Below are 22,110 nucleotides of genomic sequence, written 5' to 3'. Positions count from 1 at the left end.
TGAAGAGTTTGAAGGCTTGGAGGTCATCATCATCCATCCACCATCATCATTAAGCAGGAAGATTCATCCACATTTGGTTAGATTGTTCCAGTTTAATCATATGTTTGTTATCATCATCCACTCTAATGTTCATAATCATGCTCATTATGAGCTAAACTCCATTTACCATCTAAAATCTATGAAGAAGCTTTGTTTTACTTGATGATTATATAAAACATGTGGTTTAGTTAAGTAAAGTACATGATTATCTTGCAATTATCTTTTGATAAGAAATGTTTCATCATCTTAATTCAACAATTCAAAGATGGTGATTGTCAATTATATTGGCAATCATTCATGATCGATTCATGTTCTTGAAAGATAGAAATACTTTGATAACTTATCGAAATATGGATCCTTATATTGTACTTAGAAATGATGAGATATAAGTTATGATCTATTTCTCTAAGTTTTGGTAATATGAAAATGTCATCGCTAACACAATTGCTTAGGATATCATGCTAGTTAAAGAAATCATATGTTAACGAAATGTGTAATTATAACCTACTTAAATCAACCAAGGGGAGGTTGTGTGACTAAACTACAACCACCCGAAGTTGTTAGAATTGATATTTGAGAAATCAAAATCAATCATAATCTTTCTACTTTACTAAACTACTTCCCAACTTAAATTGACATTCTCGTAGTAGCATGACATTAGGAAATGGTCGACTTTAAAATGCGCATGCTACTTTCTTTTATGTCATAGGATATGCTCACTTAGAAATGAGGGGCTATTCTATCATATATTACTACGGCAAGTCTATCACATGTTTACATATTAATCAACAAGGATAAAATGGAGTGGATTCTTGATCTTAGATGGTAACCTTCATATAATTGAACTACTTGTTTAGAATTTCTCGTATTGGTCACCTATATATTATATACTAGTGAGAGTGCCCGCGCGTTGCGGCGGGAGGCAACGAGAATCCAGTTGGTAGCGTTTCGATTGGTTTTGGTACCAACATTAATTGTGTGTTACGACGGGACTTTTCCCTGCAAACGTTGAATGTCTAAAATTTTGTTGTAAAGAAACATAAACGAATACAATTGAAGCTAAACGAATTATTTGAATATATCAATTCAAAACTTCAAGTGAAACATTATGACAAAAGTAAACAAGTTCAAATTAAGAGAAGCTAAAAAAATTATTCATATAGCTTTAGTATGATATATAACAGTATTGGTGTTATTGAATTAGTTTTTGTGAACTGAGGTAAAAAAGAGTATAATTAATCATCAACTTTTACAACTTAAAAATTTATTTATTAATAGTTAAGTGGATATTTATTGTGCTGGCTTTAGGAGATTAAAAAGACTATTCAATATTAAACGAACAAACGAAACTTGTTAGCCATGATTATAACTGGTGGATCTGAGCTTCAAAAAATGGACTTGGCATGTTATTTGGTGGAATGTGAAGTACATATAAAAGTCATTGAGTTTATTACCATCATAATACCCATAATACCATTATCAAACACATAGACTTAAAACTTATGATGGTAAGTGATTCAAGTGGAAAGATATAAAAGCATATAAACAAAATGTCATAAATGGTTTTTACATCTTCCATTGGTAAACGTAAAGTTTCTTCCACAGTCCCAAACTCCACACAGTAGGTTTCACATCTTCCATTGGTAATATAAAGCTTCTTCCAAGCTCCTACATGCTAATTAGATATGAATTTAGGTCACTTAAGAAAAAAAACCTAACCAAAGAGAAATCAATTGATGTGTGTTTGAACTGACCACCATGAGATCCACCTCTGTTAGCATGGGCCTAATAACAACATTTTGCCCCAAACTTAATAAAAATCACATTGAACAAAGTAAGGCAACTTTGACCCCCTGGCTTTTGGTCATACTTGAGCAAGTCAAAACTGATTGAAATTCAACTAACTACCCGATTCATATTGTTCACAAAATTTGTACCCGAACTCATACTGTGTGTTAAACGATTCGTGTTCGGGTCCAACCCAACCCCAAAACTCATGTCAGACACATGAGCCAAACATGTTTCGCATCTACACGGGTTGACCGAACACGACCCTATTGACCCGGAAGTTTCTTTTTCACATATTAATACTTCAAATTCGGTATTTTTCAACGATTTAATTGCTGCCAAATGAGTTGACTCACCACATTTTCTTTTGTCCAAAAATGTAAATTTTGGTGCATCTTTTTGTTGTCAAAAGTGTATTATGTTATGAACTTAATTGTTGTGAAAATAGAGTTTTTTGCTTCTTCCAAAAGAGCGGTTATACTATGTTGGCTTTTGTAAAAAAAAAGGCAGTACTTTGTTACAAAGTGGATATTTTCATAAATAAGAATTTGTGGATATTTTTCAAAATGAGCAGGTATTTCCATTTTTAACTTTTCACAATTACGTAACTAATAATAATAATAACAACAACAAAGCGAATAAATTATGCAACATAATTTACCTTCTCCACATATACTTCATTGAGCTCGAGGCCAGGTAGTGGTTCAAACACAACAATTTGAAGAACTTCCATCAAACGTCATTCAATGCCCAGTTTCATTGTGGTTAAAACACTCGGTCATGAACCGCCAGCTCATTGTAGCTTTAATTGTACAATATTTCTATCAATTCATGTAATGCATCACTGCCATAGTCTGCAATGAGATAAAGTCTAACATCATGCAGAACTTTATATCTGTATTGCTCTATACTGGATATTGAATAGGCATTTTGGTAATAAGTTAACAACATAGTCACACATGTTTTCAATTTTCAAAACTATTTATACTTGGTGGTATGCGTTAGGTAAATATTGTTGTTTTAGATTTTTACCTGCTTCGATATCTCAAGAGCTACAAGTTCGGCAGTGCCAGTACCAGCCTAAAATAATAAAGTAGAGACAAAAAAATAAAATCAAATAACTGATATAAGGGTAATGATAATTAATTTGTGGGATTTTACTGGTTACGATTAATTGATTGATATATACCTCAGCCGCTCCAAGGAAAAGAAATAGATAGTCAGCTAATGGACCAACAACTAAATTTAGTGCATAACTGTAGTCTGCAGATACAAGCCCTACAAGTACTGTTGTTGTCCCCTAAAATAAAATAACAAGTTTATAAATTGTAGATAGTAAAAGTATGTTACAATTTTTTCGAATGTTAGTATTTCATGATGTACCTGTACGTCATCATTGAAAACAAGATTTGTGGGACTATACTTTGTAAGAAGATCAAAATGCATCGTGGTTGGCAAAATCCTCAAACTGCACAATGGAAATTAAAGATTGGTTATAATTAAATATCTCTCATAAAATAATTAATATATACTTAAATACCTGAATAAGTACTTTATCCCCATTGTACTTTATCCCCAAAATTTATTAACCTTTTTCAGGTAGTACTCGTTGTCTCATACGTTCTTAGAATTATTTTGCGACTACTCGCTCCATCCCCACCGTTGCTCCAACATGTTTACAAGAAGAGCAAATTATAAACATCTACCCTATTACTAATAGTACGCTTAGAAGTTTATATAATATTTCACAAAATTTATATGATATGAAAAGATTGAACTGCCCAACCGCCTGTCGAAGGAAAATCTCAACCCCACTAACAATAATGGAACCTGAAGCTTCGGCATCGGTTAAATGTGTCGTTTGTTTAGGGATATAAAATGCATCAAAGACGACAAACTTATCCCTTAAGGTTACCTAAAATAATATAAACAAAACAATTGGTATCACTTATTATAATCCTAAACAAATATTAATTCTAAGAACGTAAATCAGTCACAAAGAAAGTAGATAGTTTCACGTAGTTTGATGTGGCCCATTTGCCCTTGGGTTGTTAATAGTTTCAAACCTCGAACGAAGTCCATATTTTATTTGCAGAATTGTTCAAAAAGACAAAGAATGAAACATATAATGCTCATGTGAAACAAAGAGGAGCAAGTAAAGATCACAAATCTCAATTTATTACAAATTGTCTGACAAAAAAAAAAAGAAAAAAAACAAGTTGTATGAACACTAATGAGAAACTCTATAATGATGATCACCCAAATTACCAAATTAAAAACTTGACACCCATAGGCGCCTCATGCAATTCAACCCCCCAAAACTCAAGCTATATATAATCAACGGCACCAAACCAAACAAAAAAAAAAGAATTTCATCCAAGAACTCCAAAATCGCAGGTTAATGAATCGAAATCATAAGAACCCTAACACTTGAATTTACAACCAAACATAGAAAATTAGGTACCTGAAACCTTAAAATTCGAGATTAGGAGAGAAAAAAGCTTCAATTTTTTAAACCACTATGTTGAAATCAATCATTGTGACGATCCCCTTTATGATCTTCAAGAAGGAAACGTAAAGCTTTAGCTTCAATCATCTGCAATTAAGTTATTAAGAGATCGTTGATAAGCGTTTGATAAAGTGAATTAAAGAATGGAAGGGTAAGCGAGCGGTAGTTTAATTTTTGATAATGATTGCAGTTAAGGTCGTCGGACGGAGAGACTTTAATGTGGCCAGAAGTTGAGGTGCAACCTAGCCGTCGATACGGAACATTAAATTTAGCGGCGTCTCTCTTACAAACGGCTTAAGGACGTCTTAAGGGAGTGCAAATTACCATTTTGTTCATTTAATATGTTTTATATATAATATAGATAAGTATTTATATTTTATAAAAAGTTTAAAAATTAACCGTAAAATGATTAAAACCTTCGATCAAAGTAAAGCAACGATTTATTATTAGAAATATTGTGTTCACGGATCGATACTTGGTTCTTACCAATACTATTCTACATATACTATAGGTACACTTGCATATTTTCTGTGTGTTTAGTTTTAGTAGAAATCACTTTTATAAATTTAAAACACGATCTGGTGCAAAAGATAAATATCCAATCCATCATATTTTAAAAGCCGCACTACACGCAGCACACATCAAGTTTTTGACGTCGTTGCCGGGGACACGGTAAGTTTCTAAGAACGATCCATTTTTAATTTAATCATTGTCTATATAGACTATAATTGTACAATTTTTTAACTTTTATTTTATTTTATTTTATTTCTCTAACTATTAAACTATATAATTTTACGGCTAGCCTAATTTTTACCTTTATTTATCTAACCTTTACCTTAGCTTAATTAACTTAGACTTTATTTTAGTTTTTAAAATAGCTTAGCCTAACTTGTAGTTTAACTTCAACTAACCTTTAGTTTAACTTTAACTAACTTTTATTTACTTTGATTTAGTCCCATGTATGTCCTCTACTTTTGAGCCTGAGCTTGTTTCTCCAATTTCTGAACCGGAACGACTCTTTCGTCGACGAGCACGTAAACGGACGGCAGAAACCGCCGAAGCAATCAAAGACGAATCAGTAGAAGCCAGCACATCAGGAGAAAATCAAATAGAAGAAATGATAGCGGCCCATAACAATGAGCCGAACATGAGCCAGTATGCCAAGCCAACTCTCGAAGGCTACGGCAATGGAGTGGCTCCACCCGAAATCACCGACAATTTCGAAATCAAATCAAGCACCATTCATATGGTAGAAAATTCAGTTCAATTTCAAGGTTTCCTCAACGAAGACCCTCTTTCTCATATATCTTGATTCTTACGAATATGCTGAACCTTTAAAATACAAAACTGTTCAGACGATTAAATCAAACTCAAACTCTTTCCTTTCTCTCTAAGGGATCAAGCCCTGGAATGGATAGAATCTCTTTCCTCTGGTTCCATCACCACTTGGGACCAGATGGTTGAACAGTTTCTCCTCAAATATTTTTCGCCTGATAAAACTGCCAAATACCGAGCCAGCATTACCGGATTTCGGACCGATGATGATGAGTCGTTACACACAGCATGGGAAAGATACAAAAGTCTTCTAAGAAGATGCCCACATCATGGAATGAGTGTATGGTTACAAGTACAAACTTTCTTTGACGCACAATCCAGTCAAAACAAACAGGCCATCAACTGTCACACCCGGCCCTGAGCGGCGGAAACAGCCGGGCGCGCGCGCGAGTGGGGATTGATAATTAAGCACGGGCCATTGCAAACATTTATAGTAAGATTTTCATTGCGCATGAAATGTTTAATACAAATACATTACATTGTTTAAAAATTACACAAAAACATCCAAGTATAAAACTGTTGAAGATTTCCACGCCCTATCCCCTTGTAACGGCGGGAACAACCACGCGCATCGAAGGGATAGAACTAAAATCTTCCAAAAAGCTAGTTTTAGATGTTCAGCGTGAGGTGCTCTAAGTGTGACTCCATGCGCTACCTAGTTATCTCCTGAAAGACACGTAAAAACATTTGAATCAGTATAAACTGAGTGAGTTCACAAGTTTTAGTAACTATATAAATCGCATTGCATCATAGTCTTGGTAAAATCATATTGAAACACATTTCTGATTTCATGTCTATACATATACTTGATAATCCGTATGAAGACATAGATCTGACACATATTTCTGATAAAAGTCGTTCCGCGGGCTACGCGCGATCATTACTGGAAGTGTGCTCGTCCATGCAAAGTGGCGCTGCCACTACGAGCTAAATAATATAATGCCGTCCCGCGGTTTACGCGTGGACATTTCTGAAAAACCGTGCTCGTCTATGCAAAGAGGCGCTGCCCCTACGAGCTAATCAATAATTCCGTCCCGCGGGTTACGCGCGGACGTTGTGCCGGAAAACAAGGCGCTCGTCCATGCAAAGAGGCGCGACCCCTACGAGCGGGCTCAAACCCATAGTACTGCCCCATGACCATACTAGGCACTCGTCCATGCAAAGAGGTGCGACCCCTACGAGTGGGTGGATCAAACCAGCAGTCCCTACCCTTAGAGTTCCAATGGTAAAGTGATCACTTACTCGAGTTCTAGCGCACATACATCGAAAACCTTAGATAACCGTTCGCATTGCTCATCATGAAATATAATTTAAACACATAATCGCTTGCATAGCTTGTAAGTATACCATGATAAAACATTATTTAAGTACGTGTCCCTCGCCCCGAAAACAGTTTAAAAACAGCGAGAATAGGGGCTGTGAGACTCACCTGTGGTTCTTGTTAAGGGATTAATCGAGATTCGGGTTTTCTTGGTGTTGGCCTCAGAATTGAAGGTCTAGAATGCGATTAAATAACAAGAAGTATGTATATTAAGATCAAGAATTAGGAGAATATAAGGGTTGGAAAGCAGATCTCAAGGTTATATTCTTGGCTTACCTGGTAACAGGATCGGAAACGAAAACAACGGATGCTTGGGAGATGATTAGTGCAAGTTGCAGTTCTTCAGAGAGAAGTTTGAAGTGTGTTTTGGGTGATAATTTAGGTTACATATTTATAGGCAAACTCAAGGAAACACAATCCCTTGCTTTAGGGGATTGTAATCTCTTCATATCTAGGTGTAATGATGATAAAGTATGGAAATTATTATTATTTATTTAAGAGTGGAGTAGTGGATAAAAGATTTTGATTTGATTTGGACAGGACATGCAGGTCTGTGGTTGGTGGGAGTAGGGTGGCTGACAGTTGACTTTTCATGTTACAGTGTGCTTTTTCAGGTACTTTGTCAGTGTACAGTGGAAAATCTCTGAAACACGCTACCGTTTCTTTTTGGGCGGGAGTAATCTCCTTACAACTGGAGAATAGACTAAGTGTTCTGCGCGTATTACTTTGTGCGCATAGCTTTCTGCGTGAAGGACATTTCTTTGCTGCGGGTAGGTGCGTGACCTTCTCGCAGTCAGGGACATTGAGTTTCATTTGTAGATTCTCTAGGTGGTCTTGGTATTTCAACATAGTGATCAGTCATGTTGAAGTCAATTCCATCTTGGAGCTTCAGGCAAACTAGCTCTCATTGTTCCCGCCATGCGGGAAGGTTAGTCCCCCTTCCGCACGCGCATAAACGATTTGGGGATGCACCCGCCTTAGCATCATGCGAGACGGTCAACCCAATAGACAACATTAAGTTATAGAAACATAAAACCAATACACTCGCGCATGGTGCATATAACATATGCCCACGCAGGTTCTTAACATGGTGCGCTCGCGCAGGGTGCTCATAACAAATACCCGCGCCGATTCTAACATAGCGCGCTCGCGCAGGGCGCACGTAACATGCCCGCGCTGACTAATATGGCGCGCTCGCGCAGGGCGCACATAACGTGCCCGCGCTGATTCTAACATAGCGCGCTTAATATTATCAATCACCTAATTATTAGGTTGATTACTTGGTTTATAGGATTGAGAAATTTACCGGGTGTCACATTCTCCCCCTGTTAAGCGAATTTCGTCCCGAAATTTAGGAGACGTTGCTGGCAGAAGCCATGTTCTGAAAGAGGTGTGGGTATTTCTGGCGCATTTGATCTTCTCTTTCCCAAGTGAATTCAGGCCCACGCCTTGAGTTCCATTGAACCTTTACTAACTTGATTTTGCTTCTGCGCAACTTTTGTTCTTTCCAATCGGTTACTGCTATAGGTTCTTCTACGAAGTGCAGTTGTTTGTCGATGTGAATCTCTTCCAACGGTAAAATCAACGTTTCATCAGATAAACACTTTTTGAGGTTGGACACATGGAACGTATCATGAACTCCACTGAGTTCGGCGGGTAAACGGAGTTTATAAGCAACCGGACCGATCTTTTCCAGGATCTCAAATGGTCCAATGTAGCGCGGATTTAACTTTCCTCGCTTGCCGAAACGGGGGACTCCTTTCCATGGAGAGACTTTCAAAAGTACTTTATCCCCTACTTGAAACTCCAACGGTTTCCTTCGCACATCTGCGTAGCTCTTCTGTCTATCGCGCGCTGTCTTAAGGCGATCCCTTATCTGAAAAATCTTGTCTGATGTTTCTTGGATCAATTCTGGACCAGTCATTTGCTTGTCACCCACTTCAGCCCAGCACAGTGGGGATCTACACTTGCGCCCATACAAAGCTTCGAACGGCGCAGCCTTGATGCTTGTGTGGTAACTGTTGTTGTAAGAAAATTCAACCAATGGGAGATGAGTATCCCAGCTACCACCGAAATCGATTGCGCACGCGCGCAGCATATCTTCCAATGTCTGGATTGTTCGCTCGCTTTGCCCATCCGTTTGGGGATGATATGCCGTACTCATGTCAAGACGAGTACCTAAAGCCCCTTGTTACGATCTCCAAAACCTTGATGTGAACCGACTATCTCTATCAGAAATGATGGACACTGGGACTCCATGTTTTGAAACTACTTCTCGAATATACAGTCGGGCTAACTTTTCCATCTTATCGGTTTCCTTGATCGGCAGGAAGTGCGCTGACTTAGTTAGCCGATCTACAATAACCCAGATCGTATCATAACCCCCAGGTGTCCTTGGCAGTTTGGTGATGAAGTCCATAGAGATTTGTTCCCACTTCCACATGGGAATTTCTGGCTGCTGAAGTAACCCCGACGGCTTCTGATATTCAGCCTTTACTTTTGAACACGTCAGGCACTTACTGACATACGTCGCGATGGCGCCTTTAAGATTGGGCCACCAATACAGCGCTTTAACATCTTGGTACATCTTGTCTGCGCCAGGATGTACGGAATACCGCGTCTTGTGAGCCTCGTTTAATACTCGCTCGCGCAATCCTCCCTTGAGGGGGACCCATATGCGGTTAGCGAAATATAGATTGCCGTTCTTAAGTTCCAAATTCTTAATCATACCCCCAAGGGATTCGTTTTTAGCAAACTCTGGTTTCAAAGCTTCTTGCTGAGCGTCTCGGATGCTGGTAAAGAGATCTGCGCGAATGGTCAGCCTTAGAGCCTTGACTCGTAGTGTTTTTATTCGCTCCTTCCTGCTTAGCGCGTCTGCCACCACATTCGCCTTTCCAGGGTGATACTTTATTTCACAATCATAATCGTTCAACAATTCAACCCATCTTCGTTGCCTCATGTTTAAATCCTTTTGATCAAATATATGTTGAAGACTCTTGTGATCCGTAAAGATTATACACTTTGTACCATAGAGGTAATGGCGCCAAATCTTTAGCGCGAAGACAACCGCTCCAAGTTCCAGATCATGCGTTGTGTAGTTCTTTTCATTGGTCTTGAGTTGGCGCGAGGCATACGCTATGACTTTGTCTCGCTGCATAAGGACACATCCGAGTCCCTGATGTGAAGCGTCGCAATAAACGACGATGTCGTCCGTCCCCTCGGGCAGAGACAAAATTGGCGCACTACATAACTTCTGTTTCAACATTTGAAACGCTGCTTCCTGATTTTCGCCCCAAACAAACTTCTTGTCTTTCTGAGTTAGCGCGGTCAGAGGTAGAGCTATCCTGGAGAAGTTCTCAATGAAGCGTCGATAGTAGCCAGCTAGTCCTAGGAATTGCCTCACCTCAGTTGGGGTTTTTGGCGCTTCCCAGTTTTCGATGGCCTTGACTTTGGAAGGATCAACGTGTATTCCTTTCTCGTTTACAACGTGACCGAGAAAGTGAACTTCTCTAAGCCAAAACTCGCACTTGGAAAACTTCGCATACAACTTTTCTTTCCTCAACAATTCCAAAATCAATCTCAGGTGTTGCTGATGCTCGGCCTTGGTCCGAGAATAAATCAGAATATCATCTATAAATACAATCACAAACTTGTCCAAGTATGGTTTGCACACGCGGTTCATCAGATCCATGAATACAGCCGGCGCATTAGTTAGCCCGAAAGGCATCACTAAGAACTCATAATGGCCGTATCTAGTTCGGAAGGCTGTTTTCGGCACATCTTCCTCATGGACCCTAAGTTGGTGGTATCCGGACCGTAGATCTATCTTCGAATAATAACTGGATCCTTGCAACTGGTCAAATAAGTCGTCAATCCTCGGTAAGGGGTACCGATTTTTGACTGTCAGCTTATTCAGCTCCCTGTAGTCAATACACATTCTGAACGAACCATCCTTCTTCTTAACAAACAGTACTGGAGCTCCCCAAGGTGAAAAGCTTGGGCGTATGAAACCCTTATCCAATAGTTCCTGTAACTGATTGGATAGCTCTTGCATCTCAGATGGAGCTAGTCGATAAGGCGCTCGAGCTACTGGCGCAGCTCCTGGGACCAAATCAATACGAAACTCGACTTGTCGCGGCGGCGGTAATCCGGGCAAATCTTCAGGAAAAACTTCTGGAAATTCGCGCACTACTGGTAAGTCTTCAATTCTTCGCTCATCTCCTTTCTTCTCTACTACATGCGCCAGGAAGGCGTAGCACCCTTTCCTTAGGCACTTGCGCGCCTTTAGGCACGAAATCAGTTTTGTCGCAACTCCCCTTCTTTCCCCTTGAATTACCAAGGTTTCTCCGTTCAACAGTGGAACCCGAACCTGCTTCTCATGGTAAATAACTTCCGCGTGGTTCTCGACTAACCAATCCATACCTATCACAATGTCAAAACTTCCCAAGTCTATTGGCAACAAGTTAATATTGAACCCGTGACCTCCCATGACTATTACACATTGTTCAGTTCTTTCGTTTGCGCATAACTGCCTACCATTGGCTAGTTCTATAGTATAAGGTGTGTCTAGCCTACTGGTTGCTAGGCCTAGGGAGTCTTTAAACTCGGCGGATATAAAACTTAGGTCAGCGCCAGTATCAAATAAGACAGATGCAAAATGTCCGTTAAGCAAAAACGTACCGGTTACCACATTCGGCTCTTCTTTAGCTTCGCCTGCGCCGATCACAAAAGCTCTCCCGCGAGCTTGGTTTCCCTTTTGCGGGCAATCCCGACTAAAATGCCCTGGCTTCCCGCATGCGTAGCAGTTGTCGCTCGCTCCGGCTTCTCTGACACGGCAATTCATCGTCTTGTGTCCTGGTCTGCCACATTTGGCACATTCGATTCTTGCGCATTCACCCTCGTGGTGATACTTGCATTTGTTGCACCATGGGCGAGGCCCGCTGTATCCTTTCCTTGATGGCTCCGCGGCTTGGATCGCGTAAGCCCTTACGCTCTCCTGCTTCTTGAACGGTGGTTGCTTGGAGTCGGACCCTCGGTGGTGAGAGTTCCACTTCCTCTTGGGATCAGAGGTTCGCTGCTCGATTCCGCGCGTAGTTAACATACCCGCACGGACCGTATTCCCTTGTAAGGGTGATGGCCCGCGCTACCCGCCTCATCAAAGGTTGGAGGCGCTGCGGCGTTGAGCGGAACCCTAACAACAAGAGGTAACCCAAAGATATACCTCTCGATCTTCTTTTCCTCCGTGTTTGACATGTCTGGCACCAAATGGCAAAGCTCGTTGAACCGGTTGTTGTAGGCGTCGATATCCGTTCCTACCATGGTGTGGTTCCAGAATTCCTGTTGTAGGTTCTGAATCTCTGCGCGAGAGCAGAACTTTCTTATCAACATTTCCTTCAGTTCCTCCCAGGTCTTGTGGAGAGCAACTTCTCGCCCCAATGTTTTCGTTTGAAGCTTCCACCAAGACGAAGCTGCCTCTTGGAACATGCAGGTCGCGTAAAGGACCTTCTGGTTCTCACTACATCCGCTAATGGAGAGAACTGTCTCCATCTTGTCAATCCAATTGTAGAGCCCAATGGCCCCTTCGGTACCCTTGAATGGCCAAGGCTTACAGGCCATGAATGTCTTGTAGGAGCATCCTTTGTCCAAGGCTCCTGATTCGGGTTCTGGGGTCTCATTCTGACGACCCTGACTTGATTCGGCCTTGCTGGCCTCATGTGTTGCGATTGCTTGCGCGATTATTTCCGCGAGTTCCTCGGGTGTCATGGTAATTCCCTTGGCTTTAGTTGGAGGCATTCTCGCTTTAAAAGAGTGAAAACATATCAATCTTAGCGCATGTATTCTGAGCACATAATATTATCATTATTTACTAGACACTGTGTGACCCGTGTTCCTAAGTGTGTGTATAGTTTCTTTTGAAAATATTTCATGCGATTTCCCCCAACGGTTATAGTCTAGGTTAAAACTTCTTTTCCTAGTTCGCTATAACCAGTGCTCTGATACCAATCTGTCACACCCGGCCCTGAGCGGCGGAAACAGCCGGGCGCGCGCGCGAGTGGGGATTGATAATTAAGCACGGGCCATTGCAAACATTTATAGTAAGATTTTCATTGCGCATGAAATGTTTAATACAAATACATTACATTGTTTAAAAATTACACAAAAACATCCAAGTATAAAACTGTTGAAGATTTCCACGCCCTATCCCCTTGTAACGGCGGGAACAACCACGCGCATCGAAGGGATAGAACTAAAATCTTCCAAAAAGCTAGTTTTAGATGTTCAGCGTGAGGTGCTCTAAGTGTGACTCCATGCGCTACCTAGTTATCTCCTGAAAGACACGTAAAAACATTTGAATCAGTATAAACTGAGTGAGTTCACAAGTTTTAGTAACTATATAAATCGCATTGCATCATAGTCTTGGTAAAATCATATTGAAACACATTTCTGATTTCATGTCTATACATATACTTGATAATCCGTATGAAGACATAGATCTGACACATATTTCTGATAAAAGTCGTTCCGCGGGCTACGCGCGATCATTACTGGAAGTGTGCTCGTCCATGCAAAGTGGCGCTGCCACTACGAGCTAAATAATATAATGCCGTCCCGCGGTTTACGCGTGGACATTTCTGAAAAACCGTGCTCGTCTATGCAAAGAGGCGCTGCCCCTACGAGCTAATCAATAATTCCGTCCCGCGGGTTACGCGCGTACGTTGTGCCGGAAAACAAGGCGCTCGTCCATGCAAAGAGGCGCGACCCCTACGAGCGGGCTCAAACCCATAGTACTGCCCCATGACCATACTAGGCACTCGTCCATGCAAAGAGGTGCGACCCCTACGAGTGGGTGGATCAAACCAGCAGTCCCTACCCTTAGAGTTCCAATGGTAAAGTGATCACTTACTCGAGTTCTAGCGCACATACATCGAAAACCTTAGATAACCGTTCGCATTGCTCATCATGAAATATAATTTAAACACATAATCGCTTGCATAGCTTGTAAGTATACCATGATAAAACATTATTTAAGTACGTGTCCCTCGCCCCGAAAACAGTTTAAAAACAGCGAGAATAGGGGCTGTGAGACTCACCTGTGGTTCTTGTTAAGGGATTAATCGAGATTCGGGTTTTCTTGGTGTTGGCCTCGGAATTGAAGGTCTAGAATGCGATTAAATAACAAGAAGTATATATATTAAGATCAAGAATTAGGAGAATATAAGGGTTGGAAAGCAGATCTCAAGGTTATATTCTTGGCTTACCTGGTAACAGGATCGGAAACGAAAACAACGGATGCTTGGGAGATGATTAGTGCAAGTTGCAGTTCTTAAGAGAGAAGTTTGAAGTGTGTTTTGGGTGATAATTTAGGTTACATATTTATAGGCAAACTCAAGGAAACACAATCCCTTGCTTTAGGGGATTGTAATCTCTTCATATCTAGGTGTAATGATGATAAAGTATGGAAATTATTATTATTTATTTAAGAGTGGAGTAGTGGATAAAAGATTTTGATTTGATTTGGACAGGACATGCAGGTCTGTGGTTGGTGGGAGTAGGGTGGCTGACAGTTGACTTTTCATGTTACAGTGTGCTTTTTCAGGTACTTTGTCAGTGTACAGTGGAAAATCTCTGAAACACGCTACCGTTTCTTTTTGGGCGGGAGTAATCTCCTTACAACTGGAGAATAGACTAAGTGTTCTGCGCGTATTACTTTGTGCGCATAGCTTTCTGCGTGAAGGACATTTCTTTGCTGCGGGTAGGTGCGTGACCTTCTCGCAGTCAGGGACATTGAGTTTCATTTGTAGATTCTCCAGGTGGTCTTGGTATTTCAACATAGTGATCAGTCATGTTGAAGTCAATTCCATCTTGGAGCTTCAGGCAAACTAGCTCTCATTGTTCCCGCCATGCGGGAAGGTTAGTCCCCCTTCCGCACGCGCATAAACGATTTGGGGATGCACCCGCCTTAGCATCATGCGAGACGGTCAACCCAATAGACAACATTAAGTTATAGAAACATAAAACCAATACACTCGCGCATGGTGCATATAACATATGCCCACGCAGGTTCTTAACATGGTGCGCTCGCGCAGGGTGCTCATAACAAATACCCGCGCCGATTCTAACATAGCGCGCTCGCGCAGGGCGCACGTAACATGCCCGCGCTGACTAATATGGCGCGCTCGCGCAGGGCGCACATAACGTGCCCGCGCTGATTCTAACATAGCGCGCTTAATATTATCAATCACCTAATTATTAGGTTGATTACTTGGTTTATAGGATTGAGAAATTTACCGGGTGTCACATCAACCAAATCGCTGGTGGAGACCTGGGATCCAAATCACATAACGAAGTATTTGAAGTCCTGGAAAAAGCAGCAAAGAATACAACCCACCAAGATCTACACCAAACTATAAAGGTATACACCACGTCGATTCCAACACTCTTGTCACAGCACAGCTTGAAGCCATTTCTCAAAAATTCGAACAACTTCAAGCCGAGTTATCAAAAACCAGACTCACCGTGACACTTGTGGAGGAAGTCATAAGACAAGTGACTGTAAACAAGTCATCATGGCTATGGAATAAGTCGATTTCATCGCTCGACAGAACAACGCTTTCAGCAAATACTACAATCCAGGATGGCGAAACCACCCGAATTTCAGCTTGGAAGACAGAGGTAACACTCAATCCTTACCCGGATTCGGAAAAAGACCGATAAATCAATCCTTCCAACCAAAACCCCAATTTCAAGGTCAAAGTTCCAGTAGCCATCTAAACCCAAGCTACTCAAAGATCGAAGAGATGTTAATTTAGATCATGACCAAAACAAATGAAGTGGAAAAGAAAGCCGACTCAAGAGCTGTTGATATCAGCGGAGTATTGTTAAAACATGAAGCCGACCTCAAAAGTCAACAAGCATCGTTACAGAATCTAGAAACTCAAATAGGACAAATTGCCTGACAATTATCCAAAAGACCACCGAGCACTCTTTTAAGCAACACAATCACCAACCCGTATGCAACAGCTAATGCTGTTACACTCAGAAGTGGTACAACACCACTGTTGCCTCACCAACTTCAGACCCAGTTACGGAAAAGGAATCCCCTGATAAAACGCAGGAAAGACTGATCCTAACGGGCACCGTACAGCCCAAGGAGCCAGTCCGAACTTATATTCCACCTATTCTATACCCTGGACGGCTGAAGCAGGAACGATTGGAAGCTCAGTACGGGAAGTTTTTAGAACTCTTCAAATAACTCCACATCAACATCCCTTTTATCAAAGCCATCGCTCAAATGCCGAAATATGCCAAGTTTGTCAAAGAAGTACTGACAAACACGAGGAAGCTGAAGGAGCTCTCGCATGTCACCCTAACTGAAAAATGTTCAGCAGTCCTCTAAAGCAAGCTGCCAACAAAAATGACCGATCCAGGGAGCTTTACTATCCCCTGTCTCATAGGTAATTTGTCTGTTAGCAATGCCCTGGCTGACCTAGGAGCTAGTATTAATTTAATGCCTTATGTGGTTTTTGCAAAACTAGGGATAGGAGAACCAAAGCCCACCCGCATGAGAATTCAGTTGGCTGACCGATCTGTTAAATATCCTTGGGGCATTGTTGAAAACATGCTTGTGAAAATTGACAAGTTTGTTTTCCCAGTAGATTTTGTAATTATAGACATTGAGGAAGACAAAAGTGTATCTCTGATTTTAGGAAGACCCTTCTTAGTCACTGCAAAGGCTATTATTGAAGTTTGAACTGGCAAACTCCCTCTCAGGGTCAATGACGAGGCAATCACTTTTGACATAGGAAAATCTATGCAATATCCGCAACATCACGATGATACGTTATACTGTGTCGACATCATAGATTCCATCATGAGTTGCTATATGTGAGATTCCTCCATCACTAACCCACTAGAAACGCAAGTCTTAGACAAAACCATCACCATACCCATTTTAGAAAACGAAAATCTCAATGATGACTATCATGAAGCATCAGAAGTAGTATGCGTGATCACCGAATGTAACGAAAAATCAAAACCATCAATCGAAGAACTTCCAAGCCATTTCGAATACGCCTTTCTAGAAGAAGACTCTCAACTCCCAGTAATTATTTCATCTCCCCTTTCTAAAGAAGAGAAAGACGAACTTCTTCAGGTTCTTAAAAACCATAAGATGGCTATCGCATGGAAGATCATGGATATCAAGGGAATCAGTCCTTCGTTTTGTACTCACAAAATCCTCATGGAAGAAGAATACAAACCCGTAGACCAACAACAAAGACGTCTCAATCCCAACATGCAAGATGTGGTGAAGAAAGAAGTAATCAAACTCCTCGATGCCAGATTAATCTACCCAATCTCATATTCACCTTGGGTTAGTCCGTTCAAGTAGTACCCAAGAAGGGAGGAATGACAGCTGTAATGAACGAAAAGGATGAACTAATACCAATGAGAACCATCATAGGCTGGAGAGTTTGCATTGACTACTGGAAACTTAATGATGCCTCAAGAAAAGATCATTTTTCAATTCCTTTCATCGATCAAATACTTGAACGTTTATCTGGAAAAATGTTCTACTGTTAACTTGATGGATTTTCCAGATATTTCCAAATTCCCATTGCTCCTGAAGATCAGGAGAAAACCACTTTTACATGCCCGTATGTAACCTTCGCCTACCAAAGAATGCCATTTGGACTATGTAATGCTCCAGCCACCTTCCAACGTTGCATGATGGCCATCTTTCATGAAATGATCGAACACTCTATGGAGGTATTCATGGATGACTTTTCAGTCTTTGGAGACTCTTTCGATCAGTGCTTAAAAAACCTCGACAAAATGTTAGCCAGGTGTGTGGAAGTAAATCTAGTGCTCAACTGGGAGAAATTTCACTTTATGGTTAAGAAGACATCGTTCTCGGTCACAAGATTTCTCAAAATGGATTAGAAGTCGATAAAGCAAAAATAGAAACTATCTCTAAACTTCCACCACCAACTTCAATCAAATCCTTTAGAAGTTTTCTAGGTCACGCAGGATTTTACCGTCTTTTCATAAAAGACTTCTCCAAAATTGCTAGGCCTATGACCAAACTTCTGGAGAAAGACGCATCCTTCGTCTTCTCTGAAGAATGTGTTGAATCATTCAACATATTGAAAGACAAACTTGTCAACGCACCAATCATGACTACACCCGATTGGACCCTTCCATTCGAGATCATGTTCGATGCAAACGACTTTGCAGTTGGAGCCGTACTCAGACAACGCAAAGAAAAATACTTTCACCCAATTTACTATGCTAGTAAAACTCTTAATGATGCACAAGAATTACACCACAACAGAAAAAGAGTTATTAGTAGTAGTCTTTGCTTTTGAAAAATTTAGATCCTACATAGTCCTTTCCAAAACCATTGTTTACACCGACCATGCCGCCATACGTTACCTCTTCAACAAGCAAGACCCCAAACCCAGGCTTATCCGATGGATTCTACTACTCCAATAATTTGATATTGAAGTTAAGGACAAGAAAGGAGCAGAGAATGTAGCCGCAGACCATCTTTCATGCTTAGAATGCCCAGCTTCAAAAGAACATCACAAGAAAGTTATCGATGATAATTTTCCACATGAAGTTCTCATGCATATCCAAGCAGTCATACAGGAGAAAGACGAATGTTCTTGGTTTGCCGACTTCGCGAACTATCTTGCTTGTAGAATCCTAAGAAAACAACTCACTCATCAACAACAGAAGAAATTCTTTTCCGACCTTAAGTTCTACTTCTGGGAAGATCCTTACTTTTTTAGGATAGGTGCCGATCAGGTTGTCCGTAGGTGTGTAGCGGGAGAGGAAGCCTTAGATATTCTCAAACACTGTCATGAAGGACCTACTGGTGGACACCACAGTACGGCCACTACGGTCAAAAAAGTGTTTGATGCAGGATTTTTCTAGCCTACCATATATAAAGAGACACATGCTTTGATCCAAGCATGCGATGCTTGTCAAAGAGCCAGAAACATCTCTGCCAAGATTGGAATGGCTCAAAAAGGCATTCAAATTTGTGAAATCTTTGATGTTTGGGGAATAGATTTCATGGGCCCATTTCCTAACTCATTCGGAAATAAGTACATCTTTGTAGCAGTCGACTATATGTCTAAATGGGTAGAAGCATAAGCTCTTCCCACTAACGATGCCCGAGTAGTTGTACAATTTCTGAAAAACTTATTCTCACGATTCGGTACTCCAAAAGCCCTAATCAGCGACAGAGGTACTCACTTCTGCAATACCTTAATGGAAAAAGTCTTAGCACGATATGAAGTTCACCACCGTTTGGCAACACCATATCACCCTCAGATCAGTGGGCAAGTAGAAGTCTCGAATCGGGGAATAAAAAGGATCCTCGAAAGAACTATATGAATGAATCGCAAAAATTGGGCAGAAAAATTAGATGACGCCTTGTGGGCCCTTCAAACTTGTTTATGGGAAATCATGCCATCTACCAGTAGAATTAAAACACAAAGCCTACTGGGCTCTCAGAGCAGTGAACTTCGATCTAATGTCCGTTAGCATAAATCAGAAAGATCAAAAACACGAGCCGTGCTTCTAAAAGCACAGGGCCGTACCCTGAATCTGGTTGGCTATAAAAGTCACCTCTTGCCAATGCATTCCTTGCACCAACCAAAACCAAAATACTCCTCTCTGAAACTTCGACATGCCTACTGAAATGAGCGAAGCAATTCCCATTCCTCGACAACCGAGAAACAATGCCCGCCATGTTTCCAAAACCGAGCTTCTCTTGAAACTTCTAGAACTCGTCAAGGAACTCACAGAAATGAATCTCCTTGCTGAGATACGCCTCGTTCAACTCACCGAATCAGTGGAAAACATGAAAATGGAACTCCGAGAAATTAACGGACAATTCCATTTTCAAGTTCTCGGTTTCACGTACATTCAACCACCAGGCCATTCGGGGGAGGAGAACCTTTCGTGGAAATTTAGGAACCTTAATTTTTTGTTTTCATGTGTAAACAAGTGCATTACGCACATTGTTCTAGGAATTTCGGGCTTAACATGAATATTTTCATGTTTCTAGGAAAACCGGGCTTATCCCATATTTGTTTTGGGACCTTTAATTTTAATGGAAAGTAATTTTTAGGATGAACAGAGTCTTAAAATACCATGCTAAACATCATTCTAAAAATTCCGGCTCTCGCGTTTGGCTGAAAAATAAAAGAAAATTTCAGTGACAAAAAGCACGGGCCGTGCTTTAGGAAGCACGGGATCGTGGTCACCCTAGAATCTTCAGCATGATACGCGCTGACTCCGTACAATTCTCTGACTCAGAAACATTTATTCCCCTAGCAGCACGGGGCCGTGTTTTCAAAAGCACTGGATCGTGCTCGACTTTCCAGTCTCTATATAATGCATGCAAAAACTCACTATTCCATTCACAGAAACACAAAATTACTGAAATGGAAAGCAAGAAAGTTGAATGGAGGCCAGTGAGGAAAGGCAAGCAACATGATTCTTCCTCAAATCTTGAGGAGGAGGTCATGAGGCTACAATGCATCATACGAGACCAAATCGAAAGCAACATCCAATTTGAAGCTCGCATAATCGAGCTAATCAACAAAGTCGAACTGCTTCCGTTTGAAAACTTCCATGTTGTGGATAGCCACAACAAGGATGTGGCTCTCAAGCTCAACTATCTTAACCGGGAAATCACAGAGCTCGACAAAAGCTTTCCGAGCCCTTAGAAGTTAAGCGAGCCCCACCACACATTCAAGACCTGTTCGGGAATAGTGGTCGTTGAAGTCCCGACTTTGTCTTGTGTTGAAGTTGCTCTTGCTAGTGTTATGTGTTATGATCTATAATTGTTATCGTACTTTTCTTCCCATTATGTTTAAATATGTTTTATGTTTTAATGAAATTTAGGACTTTTAAGTACTGTCTTAATCCTAACCTACAAAGAAAATCAGTCAAAAAAGAACCAGCTCGACAAATAAACAACATAAACAAAAGAAACTGTCTGTCTTGTGCAGCACGCTACCGTGCTTCTAAAAGCACGGGGCCGTGTTTTTATGTCCAGTGAAGTTACAAGTTTTTAAAATAAATTTTCTAACCACTCAACCTTAAAACCAACTTCGTCCCTCAACACAAACTGTCGACCACTCCCCTATTTCACTAATTTCTGCATCAATTATTCGATCTCAAACCAAAGGTATGTTAATTTAACAAATCTATTGTTCCAATTCATTTTTCTAGGTCTAATTTAACCCTAAATCTCACAAATTGATTGAATCGGGTCTAAACCCGAAAATTATATGGGTTATTCGGTTAGGTTTAGGATAATGGATTGTTAGATAGTTAGTTTGATAAAGGTTGATTAAAGAAACCATTCGGGTCTAGGGTTGCAAATCCGACAAACTAAAAAAGCCAAATAGTATATCCGGTTGGAAACGCAGGTTCGAGTCTTGCTGAGTTTGAAAATAGGATTAAAAAAACGAGCCGTGTTTTAAACAACACGAATCGTGGTAACTTTTTGGTCAACAGAAAGTCAAAATTGAAGGAAACTGACGAACAGTAACAGCACGGGCCGTGCTTAACTCTCTGTTCCAGCATATTAATAATTTTCGATACATTTTGACTAATCTGAATACAAATTGCATATGGCTGAGTATGAGGATGACATTCATGCATTTCTGGTTTTTCAAGGACGTGATGCAAGGAATAGAAGGGCCCAAACAAGATTAACCTACCTCAACCATCAATTTCCAGAAGCGAACTTTTACGCCTGCATGAACACAATGGGCAAGTCAACCAATGGAACCGGTACAAAACCCTTGTTCAAGGACCATGAAGACGAGTTTTTGGTTAAACAGGAGAGGCGGTAACTGAACTAACAAAGGAGTTCTTGGCTTCTTTCTCCATAAAGGCCAAGAAATTGGACATGTGGGATGAGGACGCCATTGAGTTCAGATGTGGGGGTCCCAATTTGGGATTGATTTGGGAATTTACACAGCTGAGGAAACAGACGATGAAATCTGGTTCAGAGCAGTAACAACATTTGCAGACGAAGAGGGTGATGATGATGCTGAAGCTGGAAACACAAGATTAGAAGCATGGGAACAAC

The 22,110-nt window shown here is 40.7% G+C and overlaps 1 protein-coding gene across 1 annotated transcript in view; it reads right to left on the bottom strand.

Annotated features, from left to right (window-relative positions):
• Nucleotides 1-11,759: 11,759 nt before the first annotated feature.
• LOC143567066 (uncharacterized) overlaps nt 11,760-22,110 on the bottom strand; it is a 233,285-nt gene continuing 222,934 nt past the window's right edge. Inside the window, exon 23 of the mRNA XM_077053585.1 lies at nt 11,760-11,774. The gene's annotated coding sequence lies outside the window, so the exon portion shown is untranslated. The remainder of the gene's footprint in view (nt 11,775-22,110) is intronic.

The sequence above is a fragment of the Bidens hawaiensis genome, unplaced genomic scaffold (assembly GCF_021521415.1).
Source record: "Bidens hawaiensis isolate Kalapana, Puna unplaced genomic scaffold, B.hawaiensis_p1.1 tig00023208_1, whole genome shotgun sequence".
NCBI classification, from domain to species: Eukaryota; Viridiplantae; Streptophyta; class Magnoliopsida; order Asterales; family Asteraceae; genus Bidens; species Bidens hawaiensis.
Note: the sequence above shows the minus strand (reverse complement) of the source record. Positions and strands in the feature narration are given on the sequence as shown.